Here is a 13,447-nt window from a genome sequence, read left to right as displayed (position 1 = left end):
CGACCATGGGAGGTGCCCCATCTACTCACCCGACAAGTCGTTCCCAGCCAGGCTCATGTTTGATGAGGAAGGCTTCCAGCATTCTGAACACATCTTCTCCCCAAGTGGTAGTGGTCAATGGCTCCGAAAACAGGTACTCCTCCTTCATGGCTTCTCCATCGAGGTAACGAACGTAGACTATCAGTTATGAAAAAGCAACATCTGTTAACTCATCCAGTTGCAGTGAATATGCTGGTCTGCTCTTCACAGCGATCACTGCTTGCAGCAGAATATCATTACTCATAACCGAGATTCGACGTTTGAAAGAGAAATGTGGCTGGACTTGTTTGACTGCTGTTCCCCCAGCACACTCCGTCTGATGGCACAGATGTTATCACCCCGTTGGACCTCTGCTCAAATCCAGCAACGAATGCATTACGTTCAGTGGGGAGGGCGACGCTATTACTATCAACGTTGCCTGATCTCGCTTTGCAGCCAATAATAGAACAGGGACAAATGACTTTCCTTCAGAAGCTGAAGCTTATCGGAGGGTGATATAACCAACTAATTATGCAGCGTAGAAATCATTCCACCGCACAGGATATTGCCTTTTACATGGTTTTGGAACGTCATCATAACACTGTGACTTACTTGAGGGATACAGTTTGGTGATTCAGACGCCCAACAGCGATGAAAATATGTGTTTGCCTCAAGATGTCCATTCCACTCAGAATACGTCTTGACCTTGAAACAATCCGTACATCGCACCACGGAGAACATGGCCGCACTATAGCGGTGAGGCAAAACAGGGCGATTGTAGATTCGGCTCCTAAAAATCAGTTCAAATGCGATTTCTCCTAGTGCCGTCACGGACGCATTCTGCGTGGCACATCATTTCAAACACTGTAATTATATGTGTTGTTAAAACCTCATGTTGAAACACAACAATCTGTGTTGTTAGACATAAAATGCTGGAGTAACTCAGCGGGATAGGCAGCATTTTGTGTCTATCTTCGTTTTAAACCAGCATCTGCAGTTCCTTCCTACACAATCTGTGTTGTTACATCATTTCCTTCTCGTGTTCTGCACGACACCGGCCGCACAATTATTCCCATTGCTTTCCCTGGGATCTTCAAACACGATCTTTCAAAGGGAAGGGACCGTGTGGCCTAATGGATAAGGCGTCTGACTTCGGTGCTTGATGCGATGATATCAGAAGATTGCAGGTTCGAGTCCTGTCATGGTCGTTTACCAAACTGGATGTTTTGTTTCAACCAATCAACCACTTTATTCACCGCATCATTGAGTGTTGAGTGTTGAGATGAGTAATGATAGGATAATGGTATTGAAAATAGAGCACTAGATGGCTGGCGTGGATTTATCTCTTATCCAGGTGTAGTGTCAGGGAGATGGCATCAGCCTCGGATCTGCTGTGACGGTCGGCGAACTGCATTGGACGAATGTTAGTTGGTAATCTGGATTTAATGCGTTACACCATCAGCCATTGGAATTGTGTCATAATGGTGTATGTTAAGGTCAATGCACACTAGCCTTTGAGATACGAGGTCTTGCTTTTATCGCTTCCGGAATAATAGTAGTATTTGTGAAGCAGGTGGGTACCTCAGGACAGAGTAGGAAGAGATTAAAGATGTCCGTGAACACTCCCTCTAGTTCAGTGGTTCATAACTTTTTTGGCCCCACGACCCCATCAGACAATCTTGGTCAGTACCGTGACCCCCGAAACAAAAATTGAAATACAAAACAGCCCGATTTATTAAAACATATCTGCCATTACTCAGTCAATGGGACGGCTGAAATTGCTTCGGCGATCAAAACGAGGAGGAATGCTCGACAGGCAGCGCATCATGTCAGCGTCGATCACAAGCCTATTTGCGTGCCACCGTTTTCAGAGTTACCTTGGTTGAGAATCCAGCCACACAGCGATACGTTGAGGGGGACTGGACCAATAGGTCCTGTTCTTTCATGGCCCTCGTCGAAAGAACAGGACAGTCCTTAACTTTCAGCCAAAACGTGGCGAAATCCTGTTCCATGAAGTTACTCTTGAGTTGCGCATCTTCACGAATTCGGTAAAATTCAACCTTAGCGGCCACGTTAGTATCACTGATGGCACCGTCCTCAATGGAAAAAGCGTGCGACGTTGCACTCATTACGAGAGCGGTCGTCCACTCCGGGGAAGTAAAGTTCAAAGCTTCACTAATTGCCAGACGGCGCGTTGAGATCTCCTCGTGGAAGTGGCATTCAGTATCTGGAGAGTCGTCACCTCAGAGAAGATAATCGTGTCACCGTCCTGGACTCTTCTCTGTTAAAGTTTTGTTTTATGGGAAAGATGTAGAAGAGAAATGGAGGACATTTAAAGGGGAAATTTAAAGAGTACAGAATCTTTATGATCCTGTTCGGTTGAAAGGAAACAGTAACAATTGGAAAGAGCCCTGGTTTTCAAGGGAAATTGGACATCTTGTTCGGAAAAAGAGGGAGATCTACAATAATTATAGGCAGCATGAAGTAAATAAGGTGCTTGGAGAGTACAAGGAATGTAAAAATAATCTTGAGAAAGAAATTAGAAAAGCTAAAAGAAGCTATGAGGTTGCTTTGGCAGTAAGGTGAAAGTAAATCCAAAGGGTTTCTACAGCTATATTAATAGCAAAAGGATAACGAGGGATCAAATTGGTCCATTGGAGAGACAGAGTGAACAGCTGTCTGCAGAGCCAAAAGAGATGGGGGAGATATTGAACAATTTATTTTCTTCGGTATACACCAAGGAGAAGGATATTGAATTATGTGAGGTAAGGGAAACTAATAGAGTAGCTATGGATACTATGAGTATCAAAGTAAAAGAAGTACTGACACTTTTGAAAAATATAAAAGTGGATAAGTCTCCAGGTCCTGACAGGATATTCCCTAGGACATTGGGGGAAGTTAGTGTAGAAATAGCCGGGGCTATGACAGAAATATTTCAGATGTCATTAGAAACGGGAATAGTCCCGGAGGATTGGCGTACTGCGCATGTTGTTCCATAGTTTAAAAAGGGTTCTAAGAGCAAACCTAGCAACTATAGACCTGTTAGTTTGACTTCAGTGGTGGGCAAATTAATGGAAAAGATACTTAGAGATAATATATATATAAGCATCTGGATAAACAGGGTCTGATTAGGAACAGTCAGCATGGATTTGTGCCTGGAAGGTCATGTTTGACTAATCTTCTTGAATTTTTTGTAGAGGTTACTAGGGAAATTGACGAGGGTAAAGCAGTGGATGTTGTCTATATTACTTTAGCAAGGCCTTTGACAAGGTTGCTCATGGAAGGTTGGTGAAGAAGGTTCAACTGTTGGGTATAAATGCAGGAGTAGCAAGATGGATTCAACAGTGGCTGAATGGGAGAAGCCAGAGAGTAATGGTGGGTGGTTGTTTGTCGGGTTGGAGGCAGGTGACTAGTGGGGTGCCTCGGGGATCGGTGTTGGGTCCTTTGTTGTTTGTCATGTACATCAATGATCTGGATGAAGGTGTGGTAAATTGGATTAGTAAGTATGCAGATGATACCAAGATAGGGGGTGTTGTGGATAATGAAGAGGATTTCCAAAGTCTCCAGAGTGATTTAGGCCATTTGGAAGAATGGGCTGAAAGATTGCAGATGGAGTTTAATGCTGATAAATGTGAGGTGCTACACCTTGGCAGGACAAATCAAAATAGGACGTACATGGTAAATGGTAGGGAATTGAAGAATACAGTTGAACAGAGGGATCTGGGAATAACCGTGCATAGTTCCTTGAAGGTGGAATCTCATATAGATAGGGTGGTAAAGAAAGCTTTTGGTATGCTAGCCTTTATAAATCAGAGCATTGAGTATAGAAGATGGGATGTAATGTTAAAATTGTACAAGGCATTGGTGAGACCAAATCTGGAGTATGGTGTACAATTTTGGTCGCCCAATTATAGGAAGGATGTCAACAATATAGAGAGAGTGCAGAGGAGATTTACTAGAATGTTGCCTGGGTTTCAACAACTAAGTTACAGAGAAAGGTTGAATAAGTTAAGTCTTTATTCTCTGGAACACAGAACGTTAAGGGGGGACTTGATAGAGGTCTTTAAAATGATGAGAGGGATAGACAGAGTTGATGTGGATCAGCTTTTCCCTTTGAAAATAGGGAAGATACAAACAAGAGGACAGGACTTCAGAATTAAGGGACAGAAGTTTAAGGATAACATGAGGGGGAACTTCTTTACTCAGAGAGTGGTAGCGGTGTGGAATGAGCTTCCAGTGGAAGTGGTGGAGGCAGGTTCGTTGGTATCATTTAAAAATAAATTGGGTAGGCATATGGATGAGAAGGGAATGGAGGGTTGTGGTATTAGTGCAGGCAGGTAGGACTAAGGGAAAAACGTTTTTCGGCACGGACTTGTAGGGCCGAGATGGCCTGTTTCCGTGCTGTAATTGTTATATGGTTATATGGTTATAAAGTTGAACTTTCCCCCCGAATGCTGCTACTTTGTCACCAGCAGTGGGTAGCATTGGGGGGGGGGGGGGGGGGGGGGGGGGGGGGGGGGGGGGGGGGGGGTTAAAGGAATTCACCTCGGCGAAGAAGAGGGCCAAGTTAGCAACCTTCATGACGAACAGTCCATCCTGCATCTTTTCATGAAGCTGATTCTCCTTTTCAGTACACCCTACAAAGATTGAGAACTTTATCACGTGAAAGCCAGCTCTTCTCTGTGAGGAAGATCAGAACAGTGCAATCGGCTCCCATTTCTTCACACAACGCTTTGAAGATTCTTCAGTTTGTTGCGCTCCCTTGGATGTGCTTCACAATCTTCACCACATCTGAAAGCACTTGTCGAAGACCAGGAGGGAGAGTCTTCATCGCTAAAACCTGGCGATGTATCATGCAGTGGGCGAAGGAGACATGGGGAGTGACATCCTTCACTAAGGCTTTGAAGCAGGATCTGCATCCGACCATGGGAGGTGCCCTATCTGTACACATTCGACAAGTCGTTCCCAGTCAAGCTCATGTTTGATGAGGAAGGCTTCCAGCATTCTGAACACATCTTCTCCCCAAGTGGTAGTGTCCAATGGCTTCGTGGGCTCTCCTCATTCATATAACCATATAACCATATAACAATTACAGCATGGAAACAGGCAATCTCGACCCTTATAGTCCGTGCCGAACACGTATTCTCCCCTAGTCCTATATACCTGCGCTCAGACCGTACCCCTCCATTCCTTTCCCGTCCATATAACTATCCAATTTATTTTTAAATGATAAAAACGAACCTGCCTCCACCACTTTCACTGGAAGCTCATTCCACACAGCCACCACTCTCTGAGTAAAAAAGTTCCCCGTCATGTTACGCCTAAACTTCTGTCCCTTAATTCTCAAGTCATGTCCCCTTGTTTGAATCTTCCCTAGTTTCAGCGAGAAAAGCTTATCCACGTCAACTCTGTCTATCCCTCTCATCGTTTTAAAGACATCTATCAAGTCCCCCCTTAACCTTCTGCGTCATGGTTTCTCCATTGAAGTAACGAACGTAGACTAGCAGTTGGGGACAAGGCAACAAGACCTCGTGCCTCAAGGCAGCAGTTGGGAACAAGATTCGGCTTTTGAAAGAGAAATGTGTCTGAACGTGTTTGACTGCTGTTCGCCCAGCATCATGTTCGCTGCTTCAAGAAGGCTTGGCTTGATAAGCTCCTCACCGATGGTGTGAGGTTCCTTAGTCTGTGCGATTCGATAAGCAATCCGGTATGAATCCTCCAGCGTTGCTTCTTTGGGACGAGAGCAGTGACCCGTCGAACCGATGCCGGAATCCTTAAGTGCGGCTTGTTTTAGTTTGAAATAGTCCGCGCCCTTCCCCGCCAGGTCGCTGTGACAAGACTCCAAATGGATCTTGGGTTTGCTGGGCTTCAAGCTCTCGTGGCTAAAATCCTTGGCACCTGGTTAAGGGGGGACTTGATAGAGGTATTTAAAATGATGGGAGGGATAGACAGAGTTGATGTGGATCAGCTTTTCCCTTCGAGAATCGGGAAGATTCAAACAAGAGGAGATGACTTCAGAATTAAGGGACAGATGTTTAGGGGTAACATGAGGGGGAACTTCTTTACTCAGAGAGTGGTAGCGGTGTGGAATGAGCTTCCAGTGGAAGTGGTGGAGGCAGGTTCGTTGGTATCATTTAAAAATAAATTGGATAGGCATATGGATGAGAAGGGAATGGAGGGTTATGGTATGAGTGCAGGCAGGTGGGACTAAGGGAAGAAAGTTGTTCGTCACGGAATTGTAGGGTCGAGATGGCCTGTTTCCGTGCTATAATTGTTATATGGTTATATGGTTATAGAGACCACATTGCGGCTTGACCACGGATTTTTGAACAATGCATATGAAGCCAAACTTGAGAAATGCTTTACTATACGTGCGCTTCTTGGCAGATATGATTCACAACACACACACAGTTCATGTGCGTATAGGTACGCGCAGACGCGAACAAAGTACTGTCTGGTATGTACCTTTGTTAAGGTTCCTAAAAATGGGCTCAACAAAATGATATGTTATTTATGACTTCATGACCCCCGGAAAGCCCCCCTAAACGAGGGGTCACGACCCCAGGTTAAGACCCACTGCTCTATTTGGTTTTAGCAGTTCCTACGGTGGAGGCCAAGAACTCCGTGCGAATCAGTTGCTTTCTGTGATTTTAACCCGCAGGAAGGCATATCTTACTTTGCAACTGTGACTCGGGGAAAATGGCACACTCCGTCTGATGGGACAGATGTTATCGCCCCGTTGGACTTCTGGTCAAATCGAGCAAGGAATGCATTACGTGCACCGGGGGTCCTACGCTAATACTATCAACGTTGCCTGATCTCGCTTTGCAGCCAATAAACAGGGAAAAACGACTTTCCTTCAGAAGCTGAAGCTTATCAGAGGGGGATATACGCAAATAATTTTGCAGCGTAAAGATCATTCCGCCACACAGGATATTGCCTTTTACATGGTTTTGGAATATCATCATAACACTGTGACTTACACGAGGGAAACAGTTTGGTGATTCAGATGGCCAACAGAGAAGAAAACATGTGTTTGCCTCAAGAAATCCATTCCACTCAGAATACGTCTAGACCTTGAAACAGTTCACTCCGTACATCGCACCATAGAGAGCATGGCCGCACTATAGCGTTGAGGAAAAAACACGGGCGATTGTAAATTCCTAGGCTCCTAAAAATCATTTCAATTGCGATTTCTCCTAGTGCCGTCACGGACACATTATGCGTGGCACACCACTTCAACCACTGTAATATCTGTGTTGTTAAAACCTCATGTTGAAACACAACAATCTGTGTTGTTAGACATAAAATGCTGGAGTAACTCAGCGGGATAGGCAGCATTTTGTGTCTACCTTCGTTTTAAACCAGCATCGGCAGTTCCTTCCGACACAAGCCATGTTGTTACATCATTTCCTTCTCGTGTTCAACACGACACCGGCCGCACAATTATTCCCATTGCTTTCCCTGGGATCTTCAAACACGATCTTTCAACGGGAAGGGACCGTGTGGCCTAATGGATAAGGCGTCTGACTTCGGCGCTTGATGCGATGATATCAGAAGATTGCAGGTTCGAGTCCTGTCATGGTCGTTAACCAAACTGGATGTTTTGTTTCAACCAATCAACCACTTTATTCACCGCATGATTGAGTGTTGAGATGAGTTATGATGGGATAATGGTATTGGAAATAGAGCACTAGATGGCTGGCGTGGATTTTTCTCTTATCCAGGTGTAGTGTCAGGGAGATGGCATCAGCTTCGGGTCTGTTGTGGCGGTCGGCGAAATGCATTGGATGAGTGCTTGTTGGTAATCTGGATTTAATGCATTCCGTCATCAGCCTCTGGAATTATGGCATAATGGTGGATGTTAAGGTCAATGCACACTAGCCTTTGAGGCACGAGGTCTTGCTTTTATCGCTACCGGAATAATAGTAGTTTTTATTAAACATGTGAGTACCTCAGGACAGAGAAGGAATAATAATAATAATAATAATAATAATAATAATAATAATAATAATAATAATAATAATAATAATAATAATAATAATAATAATAATAATAATAATAATAATAATAATAATAATATATAATATAATTATAATTGTGAGATTCAACTAGCACAAATGCTCATGAGACAAATTCAGACAAAGAAGTGTTTTTATTAATTTCATATTCTCCAGAATAGATGCCTCTCCTCTGATGTCCCCTAGAGGCACAAGGAAGATGGAAATGCTTTCTATCTTTATACCTTTCTTCACTATGGTCACTACCTCATGTCTCCCCATCGAGTTTCGTCCAATCATAACATAAAGCCCAAATTCCCACGAGAATGTCCAGGAACGTCTCGGACCATCTCCTGACGTCAAAGGCTTCTGCTGGAGTTTTTATCTTTGTTACTTTCTTTATCTAGAATTTCTCTCTGTTCTGTATATTGTTACTTTATTCTACCAGCAGTCTGGCTTCTGCTGACAGCTCATTTCTTTCTAAGTTATATTTTTCAGAGTTCTAGTATAAATCAACCATCCCTATTAACCCTTTTCTCACAATCCACCATTTTTCTTTTTGCTACGCATCTTTTGATTTATACTATATCTTCCTTTTCTAGTGCTAGCAGCAGATGCTTCGCCTCCATATCCTCCTCTCGCTAGTCATACAGTGTTTTCTGAAGGCCAGCGCAGGGAATGATACAACATCCGAATAGGCACAAAGTCAATGGTTCCTTCCCTTCACGCACAGTCTACGGGCTGATATTGTCCGGTGGGGCCTCTACAGGACCCTTAAATCGGCTTGCGTGTGTCCACCCTGTTTTTTGTTCGTAATGCTGTCTCGGTGATTAATAACACAAGGTAGGGTCCAGTCCACTTAGGTTGCAGCTTTTCTGCCTTCCATGATTTTACAAGATCCCAGTTCTCTGCTTTCACAGAATGGATTGGCAAGTCGAGATGGGTTTTTGGTTTTGAAACTTGGTTTTTAATTCTGTAATAGAATGAGATACTGCCAGTAAACAGTTCCTTAAGAAAACATCATTACCATGGTGGGTATTCCTTCTATCTTTCCCAAATAATAATAAAAACCTAACTTGTTCAACCTTTCTCTGTATCTTAGTTGCTGAAACCCAGTCAACATTCTAATTGATCTCCTCTGTACTCTCTATTTTGTTAACCTTTTTCCTATAATTATGCCTGCCAAAATTATACACCATACTCCACAATTGACCTCACCAATACCTTGTACAATTTAACATTACAACCCAACTTCTATACACAATGCTCTGATTTATAAAGGCCAACACACCAAAATCTTTCTTTACCATCCTTTCTACACGAGATTCCACCTTCAGGGAATTATGCACAGTTATTCCTAGATCCCTCTGTTCAACTTCATTCCTCAATTCACAATAATTTACCATGTAAGTCTAATTTGAATTTGTTCTGCCAAGATGTATCACCTCACACTTATCAACATTAAACCCATCTGTCATGTTTCAACCCACTCTTCCAAATGACCTAAATCTCTCTGTACATTTCCCATACAGCCACTTTTTAATCCATCTTGCTATTCCTTACTAACCGCTTCTTAACCAACCTTATTCCCTTTATTGAACCTTGTCAAAGGCCTTACTGAAGTTCACCACTTTAACCTCATCAATTTTCCTAATAACCTCTTTTAAGAAAAATCAAGATTAGTCAAATATCACAATCACAAATCCATGCTAATTCTTCCTAATCCTACCCTATTTGTCCAAATACCTATAATATTGTCTTTAGTATCCTTTCCAATATTTCCCACCACTGATGTCAAACAAGTTATTGTTAAAACTCTACTCTTCTTTGTCCACCTGTTCACTTACCTCAGGGCTATTATCTATTCGTACCTGTGGGACAGCCCTCATGTAATTATTGAAATCGTACTAGGTATCTCAACCTTCTAAACGAACATCGGTCGGTGATTTAGAAAACTCATACATATACCTTGTCTTCAGGTTTAAAGGGTCCTTCTTCCTGGTCCATCTAAATCTAAACAAGAAATCTAAAAGAACATGAAGAAACAATTAAAAGAAAATCAAAAGCTGATTGTTACAACTTCCCGTTTTCAGGTTACGAGGATACAAAGAGCTTGTTCGCAATCCCCCACGGCTTGCAGTAATTTTAACTACAGTGGAAATTCTCGCCCCCGCCACGGGGGGGCCGTCTGTGTTCAATTTTACAACTTGCTCATTCCAACCTTTCATCTTACAACTATTCGTTCCAAACCGGTTTTTACATACAAATCACATTCGTTCCGTTCTTACTTCAAATAGCTTATTCATTTTATGTTTTCTCCCTGTCCTGCACTCTTGTCCCCGGCCTTTGCCGTCTTCTTATCTGCTACTTCCGGGAGCAACTCCCTCATCATCCTGTCTCTGTTCCTTATTTGCTGTTTTTCTACTGCCTGCAACATAATCTTTACTACTTGCTTTTCACTTCTGTGAAAATGAATTGATCTAACTGTTCTTGTCAGACCTAAAGGATTGATCTAACTGTTCTTGTCAGACCTAATTTCTACAGAACTTCTTATCTTCCCCTTCTGCCCTTTGACTCCCCGTCCTGTTGGCCGCGTGATCTTCGTCCACCCCGGCCCCTGTCTTCTCTTTCCTTTGGGTATTTTGGCTCCTTCCGGCTCTGCATTTGCCCCAACGGACTATACCTTATCATTGTTGGCTTCTCCAACCCCTGGGCATTTCCTGCCCTCCAGGGTCCAGCATTTGCCACAACGGACTATTGGGCAGAATGCGGGGATTTGGCCCACAGCCTTTTCCCCTCTCTTTTTCTTAACACCGTGTTTAATTACCTTATTTATCATAATCATATTCTTAATACCATGTTCATCATATTCTCAATACCGTGTTCATCATATCTGCCTTGCCCGTACAAGGTCTTATATATTCTTAATACGTGTTCATCATACCGTGTTCATCATTCTCAATTGCCCAGGAAGTACTTAATAGTCATTTTCCTACCTGGGTGCCACGCACTGGAATTGCTCGATTGATTTTTCGCGATTTCCAACTACTTCCACTTCTTTGCCGAGTCTCTGTGTGGTCCGGATACTACTGCTTAAACAGCTGACGGCAAGCAAGGAGTCTGAGACCGCTGAACTCAGCAGGGTGCACCTTCCCTTCGTCCGTCTACTCCCGTCAGCTGTCCAGAGTATTGGATCTCGGAAACGAGCCCCCAAGTTGTGAGATTCAACTATCATAAATGCTCTTGAGACAAATTCAGATAAAGAAGTGTTTTTATTAATTTCATATTCTGCAGAATAGGTGCCTCTCCTCTGATGTCCCCTAGAGGCACACCGAAGATGGAGATGCTTTCTATCTTTATACCTTTCTTCACTATGGTCACTACCTCATGTCTCCCCATCGAGTTTCGTCCAATCATAACATAAAGCCCACATTCCCACGAGAATGTCCAGGAACGTCTCGGACCATCTCCTGACGTCAAAGACTCCTAAGGCTTCTGCTGGAGTTTTTATCTTTGTTACTTTCTTTATCTAGAATTTCTCTCTGTTCTGTATATTGTTACTTTATTCTACCAGCAGTCTGGCTTCTGCTGATAAGCTCATTTCTTTCTAAGTTATATTTTTCAGAGTTCTAGTATAAATCAACCATCCCTATTAACCCTTTTCTCACAATAAATAATAATAATAATAATAATAATAATAATAATAATAATAATAATAATAATAATATATTTTATTGTCATTGTGCATCAGTGCAACGAGATATAGTATGCAGCTTCCAACCGATGTCAAAACCATAAATAAATAAACTGCGACGTGACCATCTGAGGGACCCACTCTCTCTCCCCTCTCTCTCCCTCTCTCCCCTCCCTACCCTCTCTCTCCCTCTCTCTCCCCGTCTCACCACCATCTCTCCCACTCTCCCTTCTTCTCTCCCCACTCTCCCTCTCTCCCCTCTCTCCCCACACTTGCTCTCATCTCTCTCCCCACTCTTGCTCTCATCTCTCTCCACCCCATCTCACACTATCTCTCTGCTCTCTCCACCTAAAGTCAACCCGTTTCCTGCCTAACCCAGTTAGAGTGACATAGCAGGGAAACGGGGCCTTGGCCAAGTCACCTCTTCTAAAGTAGGACAATTTGCTCGTAGATAGACACAAAGTGCTGGGGTAACTCTGCAGGTCAGGCAGCATATTTGGAGAAAAGGGATAGGTGATGTTTCGGCTCAGGACCTATCTTCAGACTGATCCCGACCCGAAACATCACCCATCCCTTTTCTCCAGAGATGTTTCTCCCCACAGATGTTCCTGGCTATCAGCTGGAACAGGTGCATATCAATCAATATCAATCAATCAATATATATATCGGGCATGTGATCCACAGTGAGGCTCAAACGAATCTCCGTTTCTACAGCCATACAAACAAAACTATTCCTGCAAGACACACAAACAATTCAATTCACACAAACATCATGGAACACAAAACACCATGGAAGATTTACATGGATGTTGCCAGGACTCGAGGGCCTGAGCTATACGGAGTCGTGGGTCAGGCTAGGATTTTATTATTTGTAGTGCAGGAGGATGAGGGGTGATCTTATAGAGGAGAATAAAATCATGAGTGGAATAGAAAGGTCTTTTCCCAGGGAAGGGGAATCAAGAACCAGAGGGTAAAGGTTTTAGGTGAGGGGGAAGCTTGACCTGTCACACTATGCAAGCTCACCCACGAGTTACACCGAGTTTAAAACAAAGTTAAATCGTGGTAATCACGTACAATTAACGTAGCGGGAAGATCGGAACTCGAATAGAATGCTATTTATTGTCATTCAAACCTGGGTTTGAACGAAATTCAATTTCTACAGTTTAACATTACAACACAATCCAAGACCCACACTTAACACAGTTTTACATAAACATCCATCACAGTGAGTCTCCAACATCTCCTCACTGTGATGGAAGGCAAAGTCTTTATCTCTTCCCTTTGTTCCTTCTCCCGTGGTCCAGCAGTCCAACTGCAGTGTCGTGGCGAACTGGGGCTCCGATGTTAAAGCTCCGGGCGGGCGATGGTAAGTCCTGAGGCCGTTTAAGCCACGCCGTGTGATGTTAGGCCCCGGCTCCATGTCCTTAAACCCGCGATTCCAGCGGGAGAAGTCGCCGTTGCGGAGCTCGGAAAAGCGGTCTCCCACCAGGGACCTGCGAGCTCCCGATGTTCCCGTCCACCGGGTCTGCGGCCGGTGCCTCCGAACTCCAAAAGTCGGGTCGCAGCCGCGCGCCACCACAGCTCTTCCCACTCCGAAGTTGGCCAGCTCCGCGATGTCCGTTCCGCAGGCTCTGCAACTGGAGCCCTCAGGTTAGTCCCGGCTGGAGGTCGCCGCCGGCTCCACGATGTTAGGCCCAACGACATCCGAGACCCGACAGGGAATAGTCGGCTCCCT

General features: G+C 43.9%; 2 non-coding genes across 2 annotated transcripts; both read left to right on the top strand.

Moving 5' to 3' along the window:
* The first annotated feature begins 1,137 nt into the window (after positions 1-1,137).
* Positions 1,138-1,226, top strand: trnar-ucg (transfer RNA arginine (anticodon UCG)). The gene is given in 2 exon segments: positions 1,138-1,174; positions 1,191-1,226. It is a non-coding gene; the product is annotated as a tRNA-Arg (tRNA).
* Positions 1,227-7,517: 6,291 nt separating this feature from the next.
* On the top strand, positions 7,518-7,606 carry trnar-ucg (transfer RNA arginine (anticodon UCG)). The gene is given in 2 exon segments: positions 7,518-7,554; positions 7,571-7,606. It is a non-coding gene; the product is annotated as a tRNA-Arg (tRNA).
* The last annotated feature ends 5,841 nt before the right edge of the window (positions 7,607-13,447 follow it).

This window comes from Leucoraja erinacea, chromosome 2 (assembly GCF_028641065.1).
Source record: "Leucoraja erinacea ecotype New England chromosome 2, Leri_hhj_1, whole genome shotgun sequence".
Lineage (NCBI taxonomy): Eukaryota > Metazoa > Chordata > Chondrichthyes > Rajiformes > Rajidae > Leucoraja > Leucoraja erinaceus.
Note: the sequence above shows the minus strand (reverse complement) of the source record. Positions and strands in the feature narration are given on the sequence as shown.